Source organism: Melozone crissalis, unplaced genomic scaffold, assembly GCF_028551555.1.
Source record: "Melozone crissalis strain CALT ecotype California unplaced genomic scaffold, PUWL_Pcris_2 ptg000014l_1, whole genome shotgun sequence".
Lineage (NCBI taxonomy): Eukaryota > Metazoa > Chordata > Aves > Passeriformes > Passerellidae > Melozone > Melozone crissalis.
The window spans coordinates 5585160-5592455 of record NW_026535792.1 but is presented as its reverse complement, the minus strand read 5'-3'; positions in this window follow the sequence as shown (position 1 = coordinate 5592455).

Here is a 7296-nt window from a genome sequence, read left to right as displayed (position 1 = left end):
GATTCCCAGATGTGATCCTGATGTTGATCTGAGGGAAAATGCCTGGTACCACATTGCCTGGTTCAGTTCCTCTCAAAAGTTTCTAAACATTATCCACCTTCTCACCAGGCAGCTGTAAACTGAGACTGTCTTGCAAGCCAAGTTTTCAGGATATAGAGTCATTTAGGGAGTCTGAACAGCAATAATGCCTCAAATACCCTTTGAGCTCAAGCTTTTGATATTTCTGTACACCCATTTGGTATCCATCTGATTTCAGATTCGCTGTGGATTTCTTGCAGACCACAGTTCTTCCTCTGAGCCATCCATCTGCTGTCAACTGATCATCTTTAGTGTCTCAAGCAAGCCAGAAGACAATTTCTTTGCTTTTCCTCCTGTGTTTGCCATTTCTATGGCTGACACTTAATGTGCATTTGGCACCAGAGCTGCACAACTACACTTTGCTCATCCATGGTACCTTTTGTCTCTTCTGTCATCAGACCTGCTCTCTCTGGTGTTTGCACCTTCCAGCCCATCTGAGGGTAAAACCTGCAGTTCATCCAGAAAGGAGGAGTGTTTTTGTAAGGGCACATAAAGCCCATTTGTTGCCTGAATGCTGCAGAAATGGCTTTTTTTGGCAAAACACACAGGTAGCCAAAAACCAGCCTTGAAACCTTTTGATGAAGATGCTCCAGGTGTGTTTCTATTCAGCTCCATCGTGTGAGAGTGGTACTGTTCTGAATGCTATGGCATGCAGCTTAGTGGTAGAGAAAGTGGAAGAAATGTTGTGATGCCAATTAATATAGTCTAAAAAACCTTTTTAAACTTATTTAATTTCAGGTACAGAGCAATTCCTATGCAAGACAAACAAATGGGGGATCTGAGTTGTTTTACCATAACAGTTATTTATTTTCTGTAGAGTTCAGATGCTGTGACCATTTAAAAATGGAAATACAGTGAATGGTAAAAACATGTATTTGACACATGCACTTATATGTGCAGCAGAACCCATGGCCTTCTCTAACCAGAAGGAAATAATATTCTGTAAGAGGGCTCTGATGTGGTTTCTCCCTGTCAGAGAGAGTCAAAGGAAGAGAGAGGAAATATTCATTTCAGGCAGAGGAGAAGGAGAGACTTCCATCAAGTCTGTCTAGTGTTGTCAACACCCCAGAGAAATATTTCATGCTTTTTTTATAACTTTACTAAATCATATGGGAACATCAGGCTCTGAATAAAGAGTAGCATGGAGGAAAAGAATGACTCAAAAGTCGATCTGCTTTACTGTAAGCACAGCTCAACTCTGGGCACGCACAATTCCTGAAACTGTTTTCCCTGCTCTTAAGGTTTATCCTTGAAGGCTCTGACTTGCTACAGCTACTGGAGGAAATGAATGTTGGACTCTGTACAGGATGTTTGTAATTCTTCTAGTGCTATAAAAATAACTTTCCCAGTTTTGATTCTGTTGAGTCCTCGTAAAGATCTTTTTGGGTTTGTGTAATGAAATTTGGCAAATTCCTGAAGATATTTTCTATTTAACTACCAATCTTAGAAACAAGATTGTCAGTGTACATCATTGATATATCAGCTGTTAGGAGTGATAGACTTGTAGAGAAGCAGCATTTTCTTTCATTCTTAGTGTTGTAATTTTGAAAATCAGTGTACTAACCTTCACTTTTAGATTACACTTCATTCCTTACTCTTGAATTTTTATTTTTTTATTTTTTTGATATTCAGATTCAGACTCCTAAAAAAAGTTTATTTTCTTCTGGAATTCTGAAATTTTGACTCTTTAAATAAAACAGTCCTAAATTTAGTCTCTCTGTGAAAATAGTGAAAACTTACATGGGTATCTAATTTAGTTCCAGAATTCTCAGAAATTCTCAAATTAAATTAGATGCCCATGTAAGTATTCACTATTTCTTCTAAAAGCACAAAAGGTGATGGTGCAGCAGTTGCACTTTGGATTTGGCCACAAATCCAAGCCAGTGTCTAAGATTTAAGAGGTTTTATGCTGTATTTATGCTGTATCCGACTTTCTCAGCATTCCCACTCCTCACAAAGGTTTAAAGGTACGTTAAATACAGCCATGTGAAATATTCATAAAGGCAAATGAAGCAATAGCCCACACTCATGTGGGTTTTTTTTTCCCTGTACGTTGAGAACCAAAAAGGGGAAATGTTTTCATCTTGCACCGTTTTTAGGCAAATTCAACCCAAATATTGATAAACAATTTTTGGAAGGGAAGTTCTCTTCAGGTGGGAAGTGATTTGCTTTGTAAGAATCCACATCTGAACCAGTTAATCTGCTCTGTCTTTAGGAACCAGGGCAAGGCCAATAATTCTACTGAGGAGGTGTGACCTGAAGAGAAACCATAACGAGCCCTGTGGTGTGACCTGTGGGGTCATCCCCATAGAGCTGAGATGCTGGAAACATTTCTGTTCCCAGGTGGTCCATGTCACATCTCAGTGCTGGTTTCCCTGTTGGGGGCTTTGGCAGAGGGATTTGGTGCTGAGAGCTGAGCTGAGTGAGCAGCAAAATGCAGGAGCCTCTGAAGGGGCTGGGGAGGAGGCAGAGTCCCCTTCTGCTCACCAGACCTATTAAACCAGTGTTTAAAATGCTGTTGGAGCTCAGCTTCCCTTTCCCAGCTACAGAGAAGGGTTCAGGCAAACCTGATTGTCAGCTTGTGTCAGCCAAAATAACCACTTGAATCTATGCAAGCAGTTTGGGTTTTTCCAAGTGATGCAAAACCAGGCAAAGTGGGAGAGTCTTGCTGAACCTCAGGGTTTCCAGAGATGAATGAACAGTAGAACTCAAAGGTCAGGCTATCTGGGAAGAGTTTTGTGAGAAAGAAAAGAATCTAGAACAGATTTTCGCCTCTGGAGGATGCAATTCTTTAGTAAAAGGCAGTGAAGGGAAGGAAGCTCCGTGTTGGGTGCTTGAATACAGGATTGGAGGCAATGGGAGGGAAACCTTGAAGGCATCTCCTAATTAATGATGTTCAGCTGCACCCATATGAGAAGGCACTGAGATGTTTTGCAGTTTTCCCCTTGTGCTGTCCCAGAGCAGTGGAGCTCTCTGTTCCTGTGTGTCCCTGTCACCCCACACCCTGGAGGCTCAGAGCTGGGGCCTCTCTCAGGTGGAACAGGTAAGTGTTTGGATGCTGAATCCCTGCTCATTTCAGGGTTTTTTTTTTTTTTTGGTCAGAGTACCTTTGCTGTTCCATCAGGATTATGTATCAGTCTTGGAATGTGTCTTCCCCATCTAGTAATGGAACATTCTGGAGTTTTGGCCACAGGCAGACAAATGGTGCAATGGGAGCCAGGCTGGGCATGGGAAATAATTCAGGGACTGACCAGAGAATATTGCTCATTTTTGGAGGGCTTGGTGCCATTATTGGCATGGACCTTTAGCGTCTCTATTCCAATGTGGCACAAGGGTCTGCTTTCAAGGACTACCTATATTTACAAAGTTATGTCTTCATGTATAAAATATCTTCTGTTAAAGGAATATAGAAAAAAAAGGAAAAATTTTATCTGCTGTTTTTCTGCAGAACTTTGTTTTCTATACCTTGTGATCTCCTAAGAAATATATGTAGATTGGTCCTAAGGTACCAAGGGTGTTTTGTGGCATCTGGGATAGCAAGAGAAATTGTGGACATCCCCTGGGTTGATCACCTGTTCTAGGGCTGCTTTTGAATGCAAACCTTCCTTCCTATACTAAATTCTAAGGTGTTTACTGGTGGTGGGGGGAAAAACTTGTACTTTACTAGCAAACAAATATTTGTTTCCTTTACCCAGCACATACTTCATTTCTTTCCATGGTTCCTTCTCTAACTCTCCAATCTACTTACATGTTTTCAAAATAAGAGCCTGGAAGGATTCCCAGTTTGCTCCACTCAGGCATCATTGCAATTATAATTTCACATTTGGCCTTCAGCAGAACAGAGTGTCTCATCTCTTCAAAAGGAATATTCATAGGAAAACAAATAAAAGCACTCACCAGCTGGTGCCTGGTGAATTATACTGCTCGAAGTTCAAGGATATTGAGTGTAGTACATGCTGATTGGCATTTCTGTGGATGTTTCACTGGCATCACTTGACTCTTTCTAGCACTAAATTCAGGCAGGCACACACCAGTGCAGTTTTTGTCTTGCTGTGTGAAAAAGATGTTTAAGCTCTCGTGAACTTTCCTCGTTCCCTGTAGAGATTTGATTTGCAAATGGTCTAGGTTGGTTTCCCTCTGCCTTGATCCCAGAGAATTGCTCTCTTTAGTCCTTTATGAAGCATAGGTGGAGGCAGGCAGCAGCTGGCTGCCAGCAATGCAGCTTTGGTTGCAGTGTGATTCCAGCCAGGAGCAGTGCTGAGATCTGCCCTCAGCCTATTCTGCCACTGCTGGACAATTCTCCCCCTTCCCTCCTCCTCCTCATCTCCCATCACCCAGGAAAAGGCTTGGGAAACTGCACGTGGGGGTTAAAAGGAAAGTAAAATGCTCTGGTGTTTTCCCCCTGGTGCAAGAGGATTCATGTCACAACCTCACGGCTTGCAGCATGGAAATGCAGTCTGTGGTGAAAGAAAGTTTTGAAAGTTTTAACATGCAGGAATACTTTCCCCAGAATCTTGGGGGATTTGCAGCCCTGGTTTCCACTGAAATAGATGAACAATGGGATTGCATCAGTTGTCCCCAGGATTTAGAGAAAATAAGACATTCTGGTGCTAAGGCTGCACTGCAATAGTGGTAAAAATCCTGATTTTCGAAGAACAAAGTCTCTCCCAACTTGACTGCTTAATGTTTCTCAATACTAAATTATTTGCATCAATTGGAGATTTATAAAGGAAGTGAACAACAAGATGCTTAAAGGACACATCATTTTGGAACATCTTGCCATGTGATTTATTGAAATGCCATAAAAAAGCATACATACATTACAAATGCATTTATACATTACAAAACCCTTTAAAACACCCACACTCAACGGGTTTGTTTTTCTCCTCTGCTTTCTTTTGCTGCATCTTAGTTCTAGGTATTGAGGATGGTAAATGTAGAGACATAAATGGGTTTGGTCATTCTGTACTCAAACCTTCCTTCATATCCTTGTGCAAAGCAGAATACACTTTTTTCTCAACTTATTGATGCCTGCCTATCTCTTATCAGCTCTGCTGAAGCTGGATGTATAAAGCACCTGCCTTCCAGCTCTGGCTGTTTCCTGGAAACATTACTCAACTTTTAGTGCTTTTTCACCCCCTGGTCCCTAGGTTTGTATTAAAAACCTTAACAATAACCTTTTGGGTTTATCAGGGAGGCAGGGGGAAAAGCAAGCTCAAAGCACTTTCATTATACATATATATTGTGTATCAGCCTGAAACTGCTGAGACAAGAATTGGGTGGGTTTTTTTCAGGCTGCAGTGCCATAAATCTCCAGACTGGCTCTTGTAGTTTATCGGGGCTGAGTGACTGAGGTGATCCTCCATAAACAACTCAGACATGTGGAAGATGAATTTTAACGAGTGTTCTCAAAGCTAAGTGCTACCTCTTGCTTCTACACCTCAAATTCTCCCATTTTTTATTTTTATGTTATATCAGAGCTGCTCTGTGCTTTTTTCCCTCTAATTGTCTACACTCAAGTTGGATTCTGTCAAACCCAGAGGAAAGGGAACATATCTGTGTACACAGAGGTGGGGTTTCCACCTGGAAACCCCTGATTTATGCAAGGGTTCAAACTCCCAGTCAAAACACCTGGGCTTTTAAAGAGGAGGGATTAGACACTTGTGCCTAGGGATCGTTTCGTTTGGTTTTGCCTGTGCAAAAAGGCTTTTGTGTGTTTCGTGTCCTCTCTGTAAAATGTTCAACCTTGTTCTAGGGAAGGCTCCAAAGTAAATTAGAGCAGCCTCAGGGGCTGTTTTAAATCATAGCAGCTGAGGCCTTACCCCAGCACTTCACGCTCCACCCTGTGTCTCTTCCACCAGCACTCTCTGTAATAACCCCACATCTTCACCTTTCCACAGGGAGAGCTCTTTGCTCTGCATCCCTGGTAGGTTTTCCTAGGTAGGCTGGGAAACCATCAGATCTGGTTCACAGCAAGCCAAGAGAATGAGAATCAGAGCCCACTGGCCTTGCTGGGAAACAGGCAGTCACCAGTTACTGTAATTCAGTATTCCTGTTTATATTCTGGAGCACGCAGACTGACGAAGTAGGAAAAACACAGCTAGAATAATTGCTCCTGGGTATTGTGCTTTCATTTACAAACATAACCACTCCTGAAGCTGATGAGCACAAATTCCCTGAACTTCCAGCATTGTGCAATTGCCCCTATGCCTTCTGTGGGGTTTCCACTTTCCTCAGCCCTGACAAATTCTGGTCCCTGACAGAGGCAGGGCAGGGAAATTGATGGATCAGTGGGATGATCCAGTACCAACAAATCCATAGTTACAAAAATAGGCAGTTATTCTTATAATTTCCTTGTTCTGACATAATTTCCTGCCCTCCTCTCAGGCTGTTCTGAAGATTGCCTGGATGACAGACCCGCTTTGAAGCCTGTCAGCCCCTGTGCAGAGCACCTCTCCCGTTAGGAATTGCTGTCCGGGAGAACAATGGCTGGGGGCAGGGTGAGGGGCAGCCTTTGATCACACCTGGCACGTCTCCAAACGGGGCCTGCTCCTGGGCACTGCTGGGTTTTAGCATTTCTGATCATATCACACTGAAGCACAGGAGCTGTGCTTTGCTTGGTGAGGTTTATTACCCCTCCTGCACATTTAGTCATCTGCAGCCTCCCTGGGGCAGCCCAGGACAGGAGATGCTCCTGAACGAGGTAGTTAGGACATGTCTGCAGCAGCCAGGGGAGGAAGGTGAAGGGGTTTAATTAGCAGGGCTCTGCCAGTGCAGTTTATTCTGACAGGAGAGGATTAATGAGCTCTCCCAGCTGCAGCCCTGCTGACAGGTTTGTGTGTGATAATGTTTGGCACGGTGGAGCAGTGTGCAGATGGGACTGATAACCTCCCTGGCAAGTGCAGCTGTCCTTGGCATGGGAAGCAGGGGAGGCTTTAACAATTCCAGCAGGACCCTCAGGGATCTGTCTGCTGGTGGCTCTGAGGATGTATGTGACACCTGGCCTGGCTTTGCAGGCTTGTCACCTTTTGCTTGCCATTCTCAAACCAAGTTTGGCTTAGTTGTGGCAGTTCTCGGCTCACCTTTGGTAGTTTCTGTGTCTTTAATGTTAAAAAGTAATTGAATTTAAAAGACTCAAGTAATTGAATTTAACTAGAGTCCATAGGTCAGTGTTTTGTAAAACCAAGCCTTTCTATTTGCTCATGGGGTAACACTTGG